This window comes from Gossypium hirsutum, chromosome D02, assembly GCF_007990345.1.
Source record: "Gossypium hirsutum isolate 1008001.06 chromosome D02, Gossypium_hirsutum_v2.1, whole genome shotgun sequence".
Lineage (NCBI taxonomy): Eukaryota > Viridiplantae > Streptophyta > Magnoliopsida > Malvales > Malvaceae > Gossypium > Gossypium hirsutum.
In genome coordinates, this window is record NC_053438.1 from 56458797 (window position 1) to 56479403 (window position 20607).

Below are 20607 nucleotides of genomic sequence, written 5' to 3' on the forward strand. Positions count from 1 at the left end.
ACATGGAGAATAACTGTCAAGAGTGCTATCTCGTTAGCATCCCAAAGAAATAGGTTTGCTGTAGCTGGGTAGGGAGTAAGGCGGTGACAAAGATAGCTATGTTGAGAGACGATATCTCTCTCCTGGAAGAAAAATTGGTACATCTAACAGCTAAAAGTTTGCTAGTAGCCCCCAATGGAAACTTGACTCTTTTAAGGACCATATGGATGACAAAAACCTGCAATCCAAATAGCTTTACAGCCCAATTAAAGAGTATCTAGAAAACAAAAAAATTTAAGACTAAGATTGCTGGTAAAAAATTGCTCAAGATTGAATTTGAAAATGAAGGAGATCTAGAATAAATAATGTAAAGGAGACCATGATCTTTTAGACAAAATTTGGTGATTTTAAAAACACTAGAAAAATTGATAGAAGTAATATTTGTCTGGTTCAATCCCCTTTTTGGTTTAAAATCGAACCTTCTCCACCTGAATGTGAAAAAAAGACCTTAAACATGCAATTGGATCCATTTTTGGAGGAGTCATTAGCTCAGAATTAATGGGAATTTTTCCGTATAAAACTAGATTTAGATGTTCAAAAGCCCTTACATAGAGGGATCTTCATTCTAGTAGGCACGCAAGAAAAGTCTTGGATTCCTTTTAAATATGAATATTTGCCTAGCTTTTGCTCTGGATGAGAACATATATGACATGTGATAAAGGATTGCAATGACACTCTAGATAAATCTAAGGGATTATCAAAAGATGATCTACCTTTCTCACTAGCCCTGAAAGCTAAAGCCAAATCAAATGTGATAGGGAAAGTCAGTACGCAACTAGGAGTCACCATGAAGAAATCAATGCCACAACACTACTACTTAGGGAGATCTGATGAAGGAATAGAGGGCAACATGAATTCTAATACTTTTCAGAAGAGAAAGAAGACGCTAGTGAAGGACAATTTGGAAATAAGAGAGGTTGAAACCAAGTTGAACTCAAATTGGTTACGACCGAATATTAAGGAAAAAGATATGGATAAAGTTCGGTGTGAGGGTAAAGAGGAATGTAACGAAGAAATCTCACTCTCTCAAAGTCCTATAAGGATAGAAGGGAACATAATTGTCATTCAACTTGGGCCAATTCCCCTGCAACTATGAAAATGGGCCAAACTCTTCTTTTAAAATATTATTGGTGGACCCAATGGGCCTCGAAAAGGACAAAGAAAATAGGAAACAATGCACCAATGGATCAAAGTAAGGGGATACCAATCCATGGAAAAAGGAAAAGGGATTAATATGATTTGAAGAATACAGAACCAATTTGCCCAAATACGATCAAAAGTAAAAGGGCAAAACAAATAGTAGGGGAATCAAAAACTAAAGAAGACATGCTTGGAAAAGGTGATAAGATAGAGGAACCCAGCCGGTTTGCCAATCGGGCACGATAAAAATCTTATGTTTGGATGTTCGTGATTTAGGGAACCCTCAGGCAGTACTTGGGAAAGGGAAAATTCGTTGGCAATTACAAGAAAAAAATAATCTACCACACTCTCTTTCTCTGACCATTGCCCTATCCTAATTCAATTAGAAAAGAAAGGTACAATAAAAACAAAAAGGACTTTTATTTTGAAGCATGTTTGATGATGGACATTTGAGGAGGAACTTCAAAGAATTTGGAGCATGACAAGTGGGGAATTACTACAAAAATTGAAAGGCCTAGGCAAAAGTTTGATGAGATGGAACTAAGATATCAAATGGAAAAGAAATGAACTTAAAGCGCGATTGCACAGCAAACTAAAATATTTACAAAAAGCAGATCAACAAACTGAAATTTTAAATGATTTAATTGATGCAAAACTCCAATTAAAATGAGAAATTGACGAGTTGTATTGGGAAAAAATGGCAGGGATTAATTGGCTTAAGGTAAGCGATAAAAACACAAAATTCTTTCATTCATTTGCCTCACAACGTAAGAAAAAGGAATATAATTAATTACCTTGAAACTGAAGATGGTAAGGTCAAAAAGGATCATAGCAAGATGGCACATATTGCAAAAAATTTCTTCAAAAGCCTTTTCAAATCAAATAGAGGAATGTCTAATATGCATCATATTTTCTCAGGGGTGGACACTTGTATATCAGATTATATGAACAACAAGCTTACAAAACCCCATTCAAAGGAGGAAGTTTTTGTCACAGTATAAGATATGAGACCTAATAAGGCACCAAATATTAATGGTTCTCCATTTTCTTTTAACATTACTGGCTTATTCTCAAAAAAGAGGTTAGTCTATTTTGCTTAAATGTTCGTAATGGATCAAAGAGCATGGATAATTTAAACATTACTAATATAGTTCTAATCTCAAAGATCCAAAACCTATCAATATGACTAGTTTTTGACCTATTAGCTTGTGTAAAGACATTTATAAGGTGGTAAGTAAAATTGTGGCAATCCGCTTACACAATTCTCTAAGTGCTTTCATCCTAAGCAAACTGATATCAGGCAATATCTTATTGACATATGAAATATTGCATACTTTTGGTCAAAAAAAGGAGAAAGTAAATGGTTAATGGCCTTAAAATTGGATATGAGTAAAGCTTACGACAAAGTGGAATGGGATTTTGTGAAAGAAATTATGAGTAAAATGGGTTTTGCAAAGCCTTGGGTGGATACGCTGATGGAGTGAATTTCAACTGTTTCATATTCAGTAAGCATAAATGGGCTGAGAGGAGAGAAGATTTAGCCAACAAGGGGGCTAAGGCAAGTGGACCCACTAAGCCCTCTTTCCCTTTCTAATTTGTTTCTAATTTGTAGTGAGGGTTTATCTACTCTTATGCGTCTAACTAGAAGAAAGGGGAAATTAAAGGGGGTTAAGGCAAGTCAAAGTGGGCCATCAATTTCACATCTACTTTTTGCTGATGGCTGCATACTCTTTGGAAAAGCTACAACTAGTGAAGTAATTGCCTTAAAAAATATATTGAAAGAGTATGAAGACTGCTCAAGACAATGTGTGAATTTTGAGAAATCTACAATTTTCTTTAGTCCGAATACTATCGAAAATGTGAGATTAAAATTATATAATGCTATAGGAGTGAGATATTCAAATAACGCAGATAAGTACTTGGGTCTTCCTAATATAGTTGGTAGAAGAAAAAAACCTCTTTTGAAAGCTTAAAGGATCAAATGAAATGAAAAATAGATAAACGAAGCGTACAATTCTTACCGCAAGGAAAATAAGTTTTTATCATAGCCATTTTACAATCTATTCCAACCTATTCTATGACATGCTTTCTACTCCCAAAATCACTGTGTGACGAAATGAAAGGAATAATGGCCAAGTTTTGGTGGCAAAAATCTCTAGAAAAGAAGGGTTTGCATTGGTGTACGTGGGGAAAGTTATGTGATCTAAAGTTAAAAAAGGGTTTGGGTTTTCAAAATTTTATTCAAATTTTAATGTAGCCTTATTAGCAAAACAAGGATGGAGTCTAGTTACGAACCCAAAATCATTGGCAAAAGTTATTAAAGGCAAATATTACCCAAATTCGGATCTTCTGCAAGCAACATTAAAAACAAATGCGTCTTACACATGGAAAAGTATATGGGTATCCAAGAAAGTGCTTCAGGAAGGAACCTGTTGGAGAGTGGGAAAAAGCAATAATGTTTCCATTTTTAATCGTGCATGGTTACTAGGTTCTAATAATTACAAGTTAAATCATCCAGTTGTTAATTGTTGTAGAGCTTACCAATAGTAATAAGAGAGAATGGAGGAAAGAAATAATCTCTAATACCTTTACTATGGTCGATGCGGGTAAGATCCTTCGTCTCCCATTAGATGCAATTCCATAAGAAGATGAAGTCGCTTAGAGGAGTAAACCATCGAGACTATTCTCAGTGCGGAGCGCCTATAAACTATTATAGATGGGTATTCCTACTCCTATGTTAAATACATTACAACTATCAACTACTAATTTCTACCAAGCACTATGGAGTCTCAAACTCCCTTCCAAAATTAAGATTACAGTATGACACATCTCAAAAAATTACATCCCTACTAAATTAAATCTACATTTCAAGAGATTAGTAAGAAATACAAACTGCCCAAGATGTGGGAAAGCAACAGAAAACATAACACATGTATTTCTTCACTGTCCTGATTCAGTAGAAGTATGGCAATTAGTGAACTTACAATGGCTAAATCAGAGTATGGTTCTTGACTGGTTTGAATGGCTTACCTGGGCTTTTGATAAATGCTCAAATTCCTAGAAGTGGATGATTTGTGAATCCCTTTGGGTCCTTTGGACAGAGAGAAACAAATATGTGCATGAAAAGTAAAGAAATCCAGTAAAGATATTTCCTTTTTTATTAAAAAGTACATAACGGAGTAGGACAGATTAGAGGAAAATGGACTCAGAAAGGCACCGATCAGAGACTCATGGGTCCTACCTTTTGGAGAAGACATAAAAATCAATTTTGACGCAGGGTCTAATTGAGATTTTTTTCAGATTACGCTCGAGAATAGTTTCCAGAAAAAAGAGGAAGAGTGATTGCCTCTAGAGCGGCCATACACGAGAATGTTGATTCGACTTTCGCAGCAGAGGCACATGCATGTTTAGAGGCAGTAAGAATGGGGTTAGCAATGAAAGAACGTAGAATCTACATTGAAGGGGACTGAATTTCTGTAATAAGGAAATGCATTTGAAAATCCAGAGATAAATTAGAAGTATGCTCCATCATACACGATATAAAGACTATACAGAAAGAGTTCAAACCCATAAAATTTTAGCATGTCCATCGAACAACAAACACATTGGTAGACATCATAGCCACTGAAACTCTAAAGCAAAGGAGAGGACTTTACCTGGAAAGAGCGGTTCCAAGGTATGCAGTCAAAACGGTAGAGGAAGAATGGGTCAGAGAACCAGACTTAGCATAACATAACATCAACTAGGTAAAAACTAAGAACGAGAATAAAAACCTAAGAATCCCTCCTAATGTATACATTCTTACTTCGGAATAGGATTTTTTGATTACAAGAACATAACATCAACTAGATAAAAATTAAGAACGAAAATAAAAACCTAAGAATCCTCCCTAATGTGTTGTTCTGAGCAAGTATTTATCGATTGCATGTATTATGACCTAATTAGGTCAAGTAAGGATGGCTAAGCATGTTAATTTAGCTTGTGTAGACAAAAACACCCTTGCTCATTAAATTGGCCTCACCCCAGTTGTGTTGCGACACCCTCAACCTTGTGTTGTGACATTGAAGGCAGTTTGTTTTATTCTTGGTGTCTTCAAGGCTGTGTCACAGCACCGTCTAGCCTGTGTTATGACATATTTGGTAGACTGCTCCTTGGGTATTCTGCTTGCTATGTTGTGACATCCTATCTCCATTGTATAACATCAAGAGCAGTCCACTATCTTTTTTCCCTCAAATGATGCCATGCACACTTAATCAACATGTTAGTATTGCCTTAGGCCCAAATTGGCTTAGAAGGTCATAAAACACATAAAAATGTTAATTTTATTCACTAAGTCCTAAGAAGGAAAAGTTAATAAAAACTATATTAATTTACAATAATACCATCTCGTTAAGTATAGAATTGGGCCTCATCTGCTATAAATAAAGTTCCATGTTACGATATCGACCCAATTTTTAGCCTAATTTCTTGATTCGAAGCTGTTTGGGCACCCCTTTAACATATATCTAAATAATATTAATGAAATTAAATCCTAAGATACCTATTTAATCCTAATCCTACTTAAGTTTATCAAAAACCAAGTTTACAATAAACTACAACAAAATTAATATAACATTCATTGATGTGTCACCTGTGGCTGCCAGATTCATCCGTCAGCTCTGTAAGTCTGTACATGGACACGTTATCTATCGATTCTTTGTCTGAATTGGCCTAACGTCGATCATGCCGTTCCACCTTGTTCTGCTTGTCCCGCTCTCTGAACTTATTTTTTTAACCTGCACTAATCACAGATACGTCCTTTTCGGATCAAGGTCATTGGGGAAATCTATAAATATTTCATAACATGTTTTCCCTAGGTTTTCCTTATATCCCTCATTATGTAGGTGACCACATTTAAAAGTTTCATTCTCACTATTGATTTTCATGATTAGTTTGTTATTTTCTAATTCAATGGTGGACCTAGATGTAGCTAAAAAAGGGTTTTCCTCAAAAACTAAGATCACAAAATCAACAGAGATTATAAAATTTTGCACCTTAACTAACACATCTTCAAGCACCCCTTTTAGTTGCACTGAAAATTTGTTAGCCAACTATAGTGTAGTATGCGTGTTTTTTAGCTCCCCTAATCTGAGTTTCTTATATATTCGTAAGGGCATTAGATTAGTGTTTTCTCCTAAATAACATAGGGCCTTACTAAAGTTTATGTCCCTTATCTCTATTGGAATTGTAAAAATTATTGGGTATTTTAATTTTAGGGGTATCTGCTTAGTAATTATCGCAATGCAGGATGTATTTAAGTTAATTTGATCACCCTTTTTAATTTTCATACACCTAGCCCTTATCTCTTTTAGATACTTTGCGTATTTTGGAATTCTTTTCTATTAGCTCTATGAGGGGCAAATTAATATTAAGCTATTTGAATAAGTTTAGAAAACGTAAAATTTTCGTTTCATCCCTTTTGCGTTTATCTTCTAACCGTGAGGGGAATGGTATCTGTGTGAGGACAGGTTTTGTGTTTTGCTCAGCTTCTAGCTTAACTACCTCCTCTAGCTTTGTTTTAGCATCATCTCCTTGAAGGTTCTCTTCTTAAAGATCAGTAGCATCTTCTTCATCCTCCTCTAGAGTAGGGTTATTTGGGCTACTTAGTACTTTACCCGATCGGAGTGCTATGGCTTTTACTTGCTCCTTCCCTTCTTTTTGAGGTTTATTTTCAATATTGTTCGGGATGCTTGTGCCAAATTTCTTTTTTATGTCTCCCATGCTTATCAATTGGCTTACCTAACTTTCAAACTTTTTCAATGTGGTTCACATTTCGTGCATTCAGACTGTACTTGTCTTACCTTTATCTACATTAACTACATCTCTCCCTAAATTCGATCTAGCCTTTAACCACATACAATATGGTCATTGGGATTGACCCTTTCCTGAATTTTCTACAAATAAGGAGGTTGGTAAGTAATGTTTTGTTTGTTTTGATTAGAATTGTTACCTCTTCCTTGATTACCGCCCCATTTCAGATTTGGTTGGTCTCTCCAGCCAGGATTATAAGTGCTCGAATAAGAATTTCCACCCTATTCCTAATGTAATTCACGTCTTCGGCTGAATTTTTAGGATACTGGTCGACTGTTCTAACTACCTCGTGTATCATAGGCCTATTGGATACAGATTCCAATCAGCTAAGCTTGTCCAATATTTGTTGGTACTTATCTTCTTCGTGGAAAACTTTGGTCGTGGATCGTCTCGGACCATAAGTGAATCTCTCGTAAGGCCACTGGCAGGAATTCATCGCCATATTCTCAATCAATTGATAGACATCTTCATATGTATGGTTCTCGTTAGGATCCTCTTGCGGCTCCACTAAGTCCTAACCTCGAGTGTGCATCCAGCCCACTGTAGAACATTTTCAAATGTAGCCATTCAGATAGACCATGGTGAAGGCATTTTTGTACCAGCTACTTTAATCACTCCCAAGCTTCGTGAAAATTTTTTCCTCCCATCTGTTTAAAGGTTGCGATCTCTCTTCTCAGTTGGATTATCTTGCTAATAGGAAAAAACTTGTACAAGAATTTTTCTACAAGTTTATTCCATGTCGTGATGGATTCTAGTGTTTGCAAGTCTAACTAGGAAAAATTGTTATCTATTAAGGAGAAGAGGAACAACCGAAGATAAATAGTGTCATTGGTGAACCCATTAAGTTTAAAAGCATTACAAAGTTGGAGAAACCATTTTAAATGCTGGTTCGGGTCTTCCATTATAGTTCCTCTGAATTGCAGGTTCTTCTGAATCATCTGGATCATGGTTAGCTTTATTTCAAAATTATTGGAAATTAATTTCCAAGCAACCAATCCTAAGCTAAATTCACCTAATCCACTATCACATGTTCTAAGTGTATTGAAGAATCTAAGCTTATCATCGAATATCATAAGTACTGGTTGTACTCCTCATAGGCAAATAGTACGTAATAGTTACATTGTTGTGGCAAAGCAGATTCAACTAAACTAAAATGATTATAATAAAATGATCACACATACTAAATATAAAATGCAGCCTAAATACACAACACACCCCCAAACCTAAGGGATGCATTGTCCTCAATGCATGACTAGATATATAAGAGAACAACCAAAAGAGAAATTTTTACAACAAATGCCATAGCAAAAGAAATGAAATGCAAGATGCATGAAAGAGAGAGAAAAAAACTTAGTTGGCTTGGACTAGTCTGTATATACTTTTTCTGCCCGACAAGTAGATTTCCAAGCACTGACCTTGTACTCCCACTTTCTCTTTTTAGGGGTCATTTCTTTCCCCTCCTTGTCAGTCTCCGTTAACTCGTCGATCAGACAATCAATGTCGCAGTCCTGTGTAGATATAGGAGCTAGTGGCGAAGGTGGAACAAGGTGTTTCCCTTTGGTGGTGATAGTGGTGGAATTATCATCCTTTTCTCTTTCTTCTTCCTTTTCAGCATTTAGGGATGCCATCTTTTGGGCCTCTTCAGCAGTAGTTTGAGTAGGTGTGTTGCCTCGGCAGCAGGTTGAGCGGGTGCTTTAGTAGCAGCTTGAGTGGGCTTCGTAGCAGCATCAGCAAGTGGGAGCAAGATGCTGGGAAGATAAGAAATTCTAGCATTAGCTTTGTAAATTTTTTTATAGGGATTTCCTTAGAGTCAAATCCCTACTCATTACATAAGCCCAATATTCAGCTTGTAACAGCCCGTTTCTAGTGAAATCAGAATAGTGGTTATAGACCATAAATTTGATGAGTAAATTATTTTTTATTATTATTTTAATGTCTACGTGATGTTAGTAAGGTCATACTAAAATTTCGTTAAGAAATTTTGATGTTTGCATGCTTAATTAAGTAAAAATGACTAAATCGTAAAAGGTGCAAAAGTGGAGTTCTATTAATAAAAAGGGTCAAATGGTTATGAAAATTTAAAGTGAGAGGGCTTAGATGGTAATTATACCATTTAAATAGTTAGTGGACTTTTATGCACACAAATTAAGTGATTTTTAAGTTAAAATGTAAGGTTAATAAAGTAATTTGATGAAGGAGAAGCCATAGCTAGGGTTTGAAGCTTCGGTCACTTATAGAGCTTGCATGTAAGTGATTTTGATATCATTTTTAATGATTTCTATGTTTTTGAAGTAGTTATAGCTTAACCTAGCTAGCCTGGAGATCAATTTTCAAAATTGTTAAAGATTTAGAGTTGTGTCATGAATACCCTTGTTTGATTTTTTATGTTTAATGGTAGATTATGAGTCATTATTGATAAATAAACAAGTTTTGTAAATTGATTTTTGATAAAAATAACATTTAGGGACTTATGCATAAAAATGGTAAAAGTTCATGGTAAATTTGTGAAATGATGATTTGTATGGATTGATATAGGTCCCTATAGAAATCGGCTAGCTTGAGAAAAGGATGAAAATGCTTAGATTTCAATTTATGAGCTTAAGAACTAAATTGTGAAAAGTTAAAATATTAGGGGAAAAATTATAAGTTTGCAGAAATATGAAATATGGACTAAATTGAATAATAGAAGAATTAATTGGATTGAATTTGTGTATTTAGATCAAGATAGACCAGGTACAGATCTAGATAGAGGAAAAGCTAAAGCCTCGGAATAGTCGATCTCGTTTCTACGCTCTTGTCATCGAGGTAAGTTCGTATGAATAAATATAGTTTTTAATACTATTTTCACTTATCTGTTAATATGTTAATTGTTATGTAATTGAATAAAAAAATCCAATAATGCCATGATGGTTATCGAGCCCCGGTTGAACCTTAGGAATTCGTAGGATACTAATGACTTCTCACTAGGGGTTTCATGTTTCGGGTGCTAGTCTTGAATGTCCTACCAATGGTTGAGGTCCTGCATTTGTTGCGGATACTCCATAGCTCGTGTAAGCAATGATGTAAAGGAAAGGTTACGATTATATGTTTAGGCACACTTCCTATAAGCTTTCCCGAGTATCCGATAATATTCTAAGTGGTTTAATGGGCATGAAAAGGAAAAGAATGGTAAGTGTTCAAGTGAAATATATCATGTATTCATGGAAAGGAAATGATGAATTCAAATGAAGTATGTTCATGTACATGTGGCTTACCTTATGTTTAATTCAAGTGAATTATGTTTGAATACACTAACATGTGTTAATGATGGTGCTTAAGCTTGTACCAAGCTTGTGGTTGGATTACATTATGCTTATTCTTAATGTTCTGAATTGAAATGGTAAGTTTTGTTTCATGTTTTACGAATTTGCTTAGCATTATGTGCTTACGTAGTTTTCTTTCTCATGTTTTATAGATAATCAGAAACTCAATCAGTTCGGAAGCTCGTCGGAGATCTATTACACTATCCAACATAAATATCGACAAATTTTGATGTTTTGGCCAAGGTTATAATGGCATGTATAGATGGACTTGTGTTGGTATCTAGTTGAATGTAGTTGAAGATTTTGACATGTATAAGGTGTTTGGTTTTGGTAACTTTTGATGTTTGCCAAATTATGTCATTTTGGGTATTTGTGATGCATGATTGGTATGGCTCAAATGGTATGTTTATGTTGAAATGCTAATGGTCATGATTATGGTATGTTTTGAGATGGTATTGAACTAGATGTGTATGTTTGAAATGTCGTAAAGTATAAATGTTAGGTAAGTTTGAATGTTTGCATTTGATGTGCCTTGTATGGCATATTGGTTGAATGATCATGGACTATTGAATTGGTCATTTTATGTAAGTTTTGGTCATGTTTTGATTCCTTGATAATGTGCACAAAATGCCTTTAGGTGTATGCATGGTTTGGTGTTTGAAATAACTTGATTTTGGGAAAATTTATGTCCACACGGCCTGAGACACGGGCGTGTGACTCAGTCGTGTTTGACACACGGCCTGGCGACACGGTCGTGTGTACCGATGTACTTATTGAAAAATGATCCTCCCAACATTAATCTTTCTCCCTTTTATAATGAAGTGAAACAAAAGTATTCTTTCTTTCGAAACAATGGTATTGTGTGTAGATGACATAAATCGAATTCCTAGAAAATGATACAAAATTTTCCCAATGGGCTTCAACAAAGCCCTCTCAATAGTATAACATTCCTGGCTAGAAACAGTCTATCGTGTTCCCTCAATACATACATCCTCCAATACCTGGTTTCAACCCTCGACAATAATACTTTCAGCAAACGGCGTGTGTTCATCCTATATACCTGTAAGACCAAACTGTGCATTAATATGGTCTTCATCAAAAGGAACAGAAGTACCTCTTACGTAGATAAAATGGGAATTTAGAGAGTTGACATGGGCATAAAAAACTCGAATAATTTTTCCTAAAACGTCTTTGGGGTGGAAACAAAAAAATGTTCTACCCATGTTTTTCTACTATTGAGGACACATATTCATTCTATCCCATGTATGGTTCATCTTTAAACAAGAACTCAAAACAGAAAGGGAGCTTTGCGATGGTGCTATTATATCTCATGGCTGCGACATTATTAAATAACATCTTTGTCTGAGCAACACCAACCCTTGATGATTTAGCAGTTTTGGCGGTATTTTTAACGCGAGCCATTAGAGAAAACTGGAAGAAATGTTGGAGTATATAGTAGAAGAAAAGATAAGAGATACTGAAGAGAGAAAAAAATGAAAAAAAATGAAAAATTTAAGAAGAACTTAAGAGACGTGAGTAGTTGAGGAGAGAAAAATAAGGGCTTAGTGATGATAGTTCAAAAAAATTGAAACGTGCTAGGGAAGTTGCGTGACGTGGAGGAGGAAAGAAGAAAATTAAAAGGATTTTGAAAGGAAAAAATGTGAAGTGCCCTAATCCCTAAACAAAAAATTTAACCTCCCTTCTATAGGCTCGCCCTGTAACACCCCGAACCCGAAACCGACACCGGAGTCGAACACGAGGTGTTAACTGGCTTTAACCCCTTACAAAATTTATTTTCCAGACACTGCCCAATCTGTGTACTAGTCGTTTTAAAAATCATATCTTGAGTTTCGTAACTCGAAAATCAGTTTCGTAATTTTTCCCAGAAACTAGACTCATGTGCCCATCTATGTATTTTTTTCTAGAATTTTTGGTCGGGCCAATTAGTACAGTTTATTAGTCAAAGTCTCCCCAGTTGCAGGGGTCGACTACACTGACCTTTGCCCATTACAACTTGGATATCTCCCTGCACGGGGCTCCAATACTGATGCCGTTTGTTTCTATGAAAACTAGACTCAGAGAGGAATCTGTACATATATGGTACGACCCCTAATTATCTCTGGTTAATTTGTAATGAATTTCCAAAGTCGGAGCAGGGAATCCAGAAACCGTTCTAGCCCTGTCCCACAAAAATCTGATTATCTCTTAATATACTGCCCATATGATCTTTTCGTTACTTCCTCATGAAAACAGACTCATCGAGCTTCGATTACATAATTTATTCATCAATTAATTCCACTCCTACTATTTTTAATGATTTTTCAATCTCATGACACTGCTGCTGCCAGCATCTGTTACGAAAGTAACTAGGTCCATTTCATGCCTACCCTTGATCCAACTCAATCGAACATTCGTGCCATTTTCGCATGGCTTAAAGTTTACATGCCAAAATTCAAACACAACTTAATAGCTTATACATGCCAAAATGTTCCTCTAAGCCAACTAAGAAGAAAGTACCAAAACTTGCTATCCGGTGTGATGACTTCGATGACGGCCCGACCCTGAAAAAATAGATGAGTCCAAGCAACCTATAATGGGTGACAAGGAAACATCGAGTGAGTTTATAACTCAGTAAGTCATAAGCAATGCACTACCATCTATCAATAACACTATCACAAGAGGAAACAAAATGGAACGAGACAATTTACCCCATCCATACCGAACCATACCATAGTTCCTCCAACCTATCGATTCAATTTCATATCAATCCATGCATTCACATTCTATATACTCATCAATAGGACATTGAAGCAATTTCATAAATCGATTTATTTTCGTTACATTCAAACGACTATACGGCCTTTCACCCATCCTACGATAAATTTTATGTACGTGACTTCAAGTATATTTGTCACATAGGTTCGAACTTACCGAGCTCAACACCAAGTATAAGCATAGCACCTATTAGCCACGTACTCAAGACACTTACCCGATCCGCTGTCCGCGATCGACTCAATAGTGTCGCACACATAGTGTCCATAATGATTCACGAATGTTTATTGAGCCCGCACACTCAGTGCTATATAATCAACTCGCACACTTAGTGCTACGTAATCAAATCGCACACTTAGTGCCACATAGTCAAACTCGCACACTTAGTGCCGCATGGTCAATTCGCACACTTAGTGCATCATATTCATTTCGCACACTTAGTGCAACATAGTCGAATCGCACCCTTAGTGCTGTACAATTTAATCCCGCGCACTTAGCGCCAATCTCATGGTCATAAATGGTCATCCCGCACGTTTAGTGCCGAGATCAACAACTCAGTACATCTTACCTCTTTTCTTTCATTCAACAATTTCATCATCACATACGTACATGCATATATATATATGTATATTTATTCATTCCAATCAGCATCAAAACATACACATTATGACCATTTGAAATAATACCAACTACATGCTTAATGACTTACCTCGTGTTGGGTAAGACGGTTCCAACTCGGCTACTCGATAACCTTTTCTTTGCCTTTGCTCGATTCACCTCCTTTACCTCCTTGAGCTAAATCAATAATTTAACTAGTTTAATCACCTTGCTAAATATTTACAATCCAATTTCACATGTATATGTATGTGAGTATATTCGGCTAATAACCTCATGCAACTACCAAAGCCGAATCAACTAAATATACTTATGAATATATATATATATCATCATCGAAATCACCTAAGCTTAGACATCAATTTTTAATTCCAAGCAAGTTGCCGAATGCAACCTTACTAAATTTTCATGGATTCAATATACCATTACCATGGAATCAACAACCAAAAATTCATAGACAATTTAGGAAAATCACATTACAAATCTCATATTCAAGCAAAGACCATGGCCGAAATGCACATATGACCTCATAACGAAAATATTGAACCTTTGGTTGCCCAATTAGCTTAACATCCATCAAATTTTAAATCAAGAAACTCACCTCATCTATAATCAACCCTCAATGCCCTAAAGCATCAAAAACAACATCAAAGAAATACAACCATCCATGGCCGAATGTCATAGCCGAATTGTTTTAACCATGAGTAACATAACAAGCATAGATCGTGTTTATGGATATACCATGGCCGATTCAAGCTAATCACCTCCAAAATCATCAACCATTTTCGTTGCATATAACATATATAAACATGAATAAGTTTCATATAATCTCTTAACACATTAATTTCTTTCATCAACAACCTTTTGTTTCTTTATCCATCAAAACTTAAAGGTAAGAAAAAATCAAGTTCTTCTCACACATACCATAACCGAAAGCTCCATCCAACACTCTAAATTTGAAATTTTAGTATGGCTAGGTAAGAAAAACGTGATGATTAACCCAAACAACTATTATTTCAAAAGAAAAATTAACAAAATTTACTAACCTCCTATTCATTCAAAAGGCCGAATGCCTTTGCTTCACCTTCTTCTCTTTTTTCTTTCTTTAGGTTCGGCTATTGTGGTAAGGAAAAGGATGAACACTCCTCCTTCCTCCCTTATTTTATTCATCCTTTCTTTTCTTTTTAATTCATTTCTTTTATTTTCTAATCCACTTACCAATATTAAATACTAAACAACATAAACTTGGAGGAATGGAACCATGCTTGGCCGGCCACCTATCAAGAATTGGGCACCTTGACATGCAAACCCAAACTTTCTCACCTTGTTATTATTTAATCCTTATAATTCATCTATCATCTTTTCTAACTTCGTCAACTAGGTCCTTTTTGAATTAATTCACAATCCTAATGCTAATATTAAGCATTTAATTTCTCATATATTCACTGTCACACAACAATTTATGCAATTAAAACACGAAAATAAATTTTTGGCTCGGTAATGTGGTCTCGAAACCACATTCCGACCAGGGTCTAATTTGGGTTGTCACACGCCCAATAACAGAATTGGCCGAACTAAAAAAGATATCTCCCCTTGGACTTATCTACCTGGTCAACCTCACGTTGTCCACTACCCAGTTAGTCGCAATGCTATGACAAACTCCTCTTAATACCACAACTGCTAAGTTCACATTTTTTTTATTCTGCCTCTAAAAATCGTAGGAAATTTTTCAAAAATAAAAATAGAGATGAAAACAATATTAAATAAGTACCAAAAATAAAATAAAATTAAAGTCAAGATATTAAAGAAAAAATATGAAAGAAATTGTTAGCTCAAATATCTCGGAGATCAATGGAGTGCTTGTCTCGATCTACATGGACACCCCTGTAGTGTTTTAAGTGTTGCCCATTAACTTTAAATATGACCCCCATTTTCAAATCTTTGATATTAACAACCCCATAAGGATACACCCAGGCTACTTCAGAAGGACCTGACCAGCGAGATTTTAATTTACCAAGAAACAAATTGAGCCTAGAGTTAAAGAACAACACCTGTTGTCCTGGTTAAAATTGTCGTGGCATGATTCTTTTATTGTGCCAAAGCTTGGTCTTTTCCTTGTATATCTTAGCATTCTCATATGCTTGTAGTTGGAACTCCTCCATTTCATTCAATTCTAACAACCTTTTGTGGCCAGCAGCGACCCAAACCATCTTTAGCTTCTTAATAACTCAAAATGTTTTGTGCTCAAGTTCAACAGAAAGGTGACATGGCTTGCCAAAGACAAGTTTAAAAGGTGACATCCCCAACAGAGTTTTGTATGCGACACGATACGCCCACAAAACTTCATCCAACCTGGCAAACCAGTCCTTACTAGTAGGATTTACCACTTTTTTCTAAAAAAAATTTAATTTCTCTGTTCGAAATTTTAGCTTGTTCGTTTGTTTGGGGGTGATCTGCCGTGACAATCTTATGTTTCACCCCATATCGCTACAAAGCATCAGCTACCAACTTATAATCAAAATGAGACCCCTTATCACTAATAATGGCTCTAGGTGTACGAAATCTTGTAAAAATATTCTTGTGTAAAAACTTAATTGCTAACCTTGAATCATTACTAGGGAGGGCAATAGCCTCGACCAACTTAGAGACGTAATCCACTGCTAACAGTATGTACACCTTGCCCACTGACGATGGAAACGGACCCATAAAGTCTATTCTCCATACATCAAACAACTCAATCTCTAGTATACTTTGCAATGGCATTTCGTGTCTCTTAGATAAATTTCATGTTCTTTGACAACGGTCGCATGATTGATAGAATTCATGAGCATCATTGAACAGACTTGGCCAATAAAATCCTGATTGAAGTGCTTTGGAAGTAGTCCTCATCCCTTCAAAATGTCCTTCATACGGAGCTGAATGGCAATGCTATAGAATGCTACGTATTTCATCATCAGAAACACTTTTCCTAATCATTTATCAACACGATGTTTAAACAAGAAAGATTCATCTTGAGATCAGGTGGCAACACACTACTCACTAAATAGTTCACTAAGTCGGCATACCAAGGTAATGTAGTGGCAATTAACAGATGTTCATATGGAAATTCTTCTTTAATAAGTGTACCATGACTACCTTCACTTCCAGATTCTATCCTCTACAAATGATCAGCCACTTCATTCTCAGTCCCTTTTCGATCTTTAATTTCTAAGTCAAACTCCTACAGCAATAGTATCCACCTAATCAACCTAGGCTTAGCATCTTTTTTGCTCTTAGATGCTTAATAGTAGAGTGATATGTGTAGACTACAACCTTTATACCAACTAGATACGAACGAAACTTATCAAATGCGAACACCATAGCCAATAACTCTTTTTTTGTAGTGGTGTAATTAAGTTGTTCTTTCGATAAGGTTCCATTAGCATAGTATATTACACGCAATATTTTGTCTCTTTTTTGCTCTAATATAGCTCCCACAGCATAACCACAAGCGTCACACATGAGGTCAAAAGGTAGTGTCCATTCCGGAGCTACTACAATTGGTGTTGTTGTAAATTTTTTCTTTAAATTTTCAAAGGTTGCCAAACACTATTAATTAAAATTGAAAGGTCTATTTTGCTCCACCAAAGTGCACAAGAGTTTAGATATCTTCAAAAAATCCTAAATGATTCTCCTATAAAAAACCGTATAACCTGAAACTTCTAATACCCTTGTCATTGGTAAGAGGTGGAAATTTTTCTATCACTTCAATTTTTACTCTGTCTACATCAATTCCTCTCCGTGATATCCTATGCCCCAGGCCAATTCCTTCACAAAACATGAAGTGGCATTTCTCCAAATCTAAAACAAGATTCGTTTCTTCACAGTGACACAGAACCAAATCTAGATTTTTCAAACAATTCTCAAAATCATTTCCGAACCTAAAAAACTTGTCCATAAAGACTTCAAGAAAATTTTCCACCATGTTAGAGAATATGGCCATCATACAATATTGAAAAGTTATCGAAACATTACATAACCTGAACCACATCCGTCTGAATGCAAAAATACCATATAGACATGTGAAAGTTGTCTTCTCTTGGTCATTGGGAACTATGGTAATTTGATTATATCCTGAATAACCATCCAAAAAGTAATAGAATGATTTCCCAGCTAACCTATCCAACATTTGATCAATGAATGGTAGGGAAAAATGGTCTTTCCTCATTGCCTTGTTAAGCTTGTAGTAATCCATACATACTCTCCATCCCATAATAGTGCGAGTTGGTATGAGCTCATTGTTGTCATTACTTACCACTGTGACACCTCCTTTCTTGGATACACAGTGCACAAGACTTACCCATGAGTTGTCTGAAATTGGGTAAATAATGCCAGCGTCAAGCCACTTAATGATATCTTTCTTGACAACTTCTTTTATGATCAGGTTCAGTCTTCATTGTTGTTCAATGGAATTGTTAGGGCAATATTCTAACAAAATCTTATGCATGCAGAATGCAGGGCTAATTCCATTTATATCAGCCAAGGTCCATCCCAATGCTCTCTTAAATCCCAAAGAACTTCTAACAACCTTGCCTCTTGCTCGAGTGTTAGCTCTGTAAAAATTACTACCAAAAAATTACTATTTTCACCCAAATATGCATACTTCAAATGTTGTGGCAAAGGTTGTAACTCTAGTGTTGAAGGTTCCGCCATAAAAGGTTTAGGCAGATTGAAAGGTCAATTTGATAAATCCAACGGTTCAAACTTCTTCCCTAATCTATCCACCATCTACTTGGCTGCCATAAATTCACTGAATTCCTCAAAACTTATTGTATCACCTTGCTCAATTGAGTCTTCGTCACTATTAGAATTGTTGTGGCAATATCTGGTGAATTCCTCCAATGTTGTTTCTATTAACCAAATGGTGTGGTATTCATCATTAACATTAGTACATTTCAAAGCATCAAATACATTGAAGGTAACCTATTGATCATTTACCCTCATGGTCAGCTCACCTTTCTATACATCAATTAAAGTCTTGCTAGTAGTAAGAAAATGTCTTCCAAGAATAATTGGCACATCTTGGTCAGCTTCACATTCTAAAATAAAAAAAAATTGTAGGAAAGATAAATTTATCTACTCTTACTAGCACATTTTCAACTTTTACCTCCCGGATATGCGTAGGATCGGTCAGCCAGTTACAATGTAACCGTAGTAGGTATGATTTTTCCAATTCCTAGCTTCCTGAAAATAGACATAGGCATTAGATTTATACTCGCTCCTAGATCACATAACGCCTTACCAACATAATGATTTCTAATTGAACATGGGATAGTGAAACTCCCTGGGTCCTTCAATGGAGGTAATTTATTAGTCAACATTGTTGTGTAATATTTAGTAAGAGCAGCAGTCTCAAATTCTCCCAATCTGTGCTTCTTTAACAATATATCTTTCATAAATTTCACGCAGTTCGCCATTTGCTCCAAAGCTTCAACCAGTGGTATGTTAATATGGATTTGCTTCAAAACCTCCAAAAATCTTTTGAATTGAGTATCATGTTTAGAATTATGAAATCACAGAGGAAAAGGTAAAAGTGGTCATCCTTCAGGTTGTTGATATTTTTTGCCGTGGCATTCTTATTGACAACATGTTCTGATTCTACTAGACCATTTGGTTGCTTACCCTTTTTAGGTTCGGTATGTTTTTCAAATGACTACGGGATCTTTACATGGTTGTTATTCTAGTTTTCCTTTTCTGCCTAGCACCTTGAGCAATGTCATCAAGCTGAGTTTCACTTCTAATAGTGATGGCCTTGCACTCTTCCTTCCCTTGTGTTCTAGAATTCTCGGTATCACTTGGCAATGCTCCTTGTAGCCTTGAATTTAAAGCATTCGCTATTTTCCCTACTTGATTCTCAAGATCTTGGAGAGAAGTAGCTTGGCTTTAAATTACGACATTGTTCTTGGTCATATATTCCTTCAGCAAAGCTTCAATAGATGATGATGATGAAACCGATGCCTGACCTTGTTGGACATTTTGCCTCGGCATAGGTTGATTATAACTAGGCAGTGCATTGATGGCATTCTGTCTTGTTGTATTGTTAAAATTCCCCACACCTAGATTATTCCAACTAAAGTTCGGATGTTGCTTCCCTCTAGGATTACATGTGATGGAATAGTAGTTATTGTTCCGGATGAAATTACCCATGTAGCACATAGATGCTAGGTTTGATGGGCATTCATCAAGCAATGGTCTTCACCACAATAAACACATGATAGTTCAACTGATTTTAACTCCTGGACTACAGTAGGCCTTTTCATTGTTTTAATCATATAGTACCAGTAGCTCTCTTGCCCGTCCCAACTCTTGTGGTCGGATATTGATAATCATTGTTGGCAATCTTTTCCAAAATCTCATATGCTTTATTATATGATTTATCTACCAAAATACCATTGGCCAAAGCATCAACTACCATCCTCGTATGCACATTCAACCCATTATAGAATATTTTCATCTGAGTCCAATGTTGAAATCCATGCATCGGACACTTCTGAATTAAGTCTTTAAATTGTTCCTAAGCTTCATATAGTGTTTCATCATCCAATTATCAAAAAGATGTGGTGTCATTTCTAAGCTTGACATTCATATTTGGGTGATTATATCGTAGCAAAAACCATTGGAAAAGATCCTTCCATGATGCCGCTATTCTTGACTACAAATCATTCAGCCATGCTCTCGCACTATCTCTTAAAAAATATGGAAACAATCTAAGTTGTAAAGCATTTTCAAGCACACCATGTTGCCTAAATGAGTCACAAAACTCTTGAAAAAGTCGTAAATACAGTCTTGGATCTTTAGTGGGCAGTCCACCAAACTGTCTCACTATTTATAACATCTAAAACGTTACCAG

At 35.8% G+C, this 20607-nt stretch overlaps 2 non-coding genes across 2 annotated transcripts; both read left to right on the plus strand.

The window, feature by feature from the left end:
* Positions 1-7602: 7602 nt before the first annotated feature.
* Positions 7603-7709, plus strand: LOC121215018 (small nucleolar RNA R71). The gene has a single exon (XR_005910752.1). It is a non-coding gene; the product is annotated as a small nucleolar RNA R71 (small nucleolar RNA).
* A 12518-nt stretch (positions 7710-20227) lies between these two features.
* LOC121215055 (small nucleolar RNA R71) lies at positions 20228-20334 on the plus strand. Its single transcript, XR_005910791.1, has one exon. It is a non-coding gene; the product is annotated as a small nucleolar RNA R71 (small nucleolar RNA).
* The last annotated feature ends 273 nt before the right edge of the window (positions 20335-20607 follow it).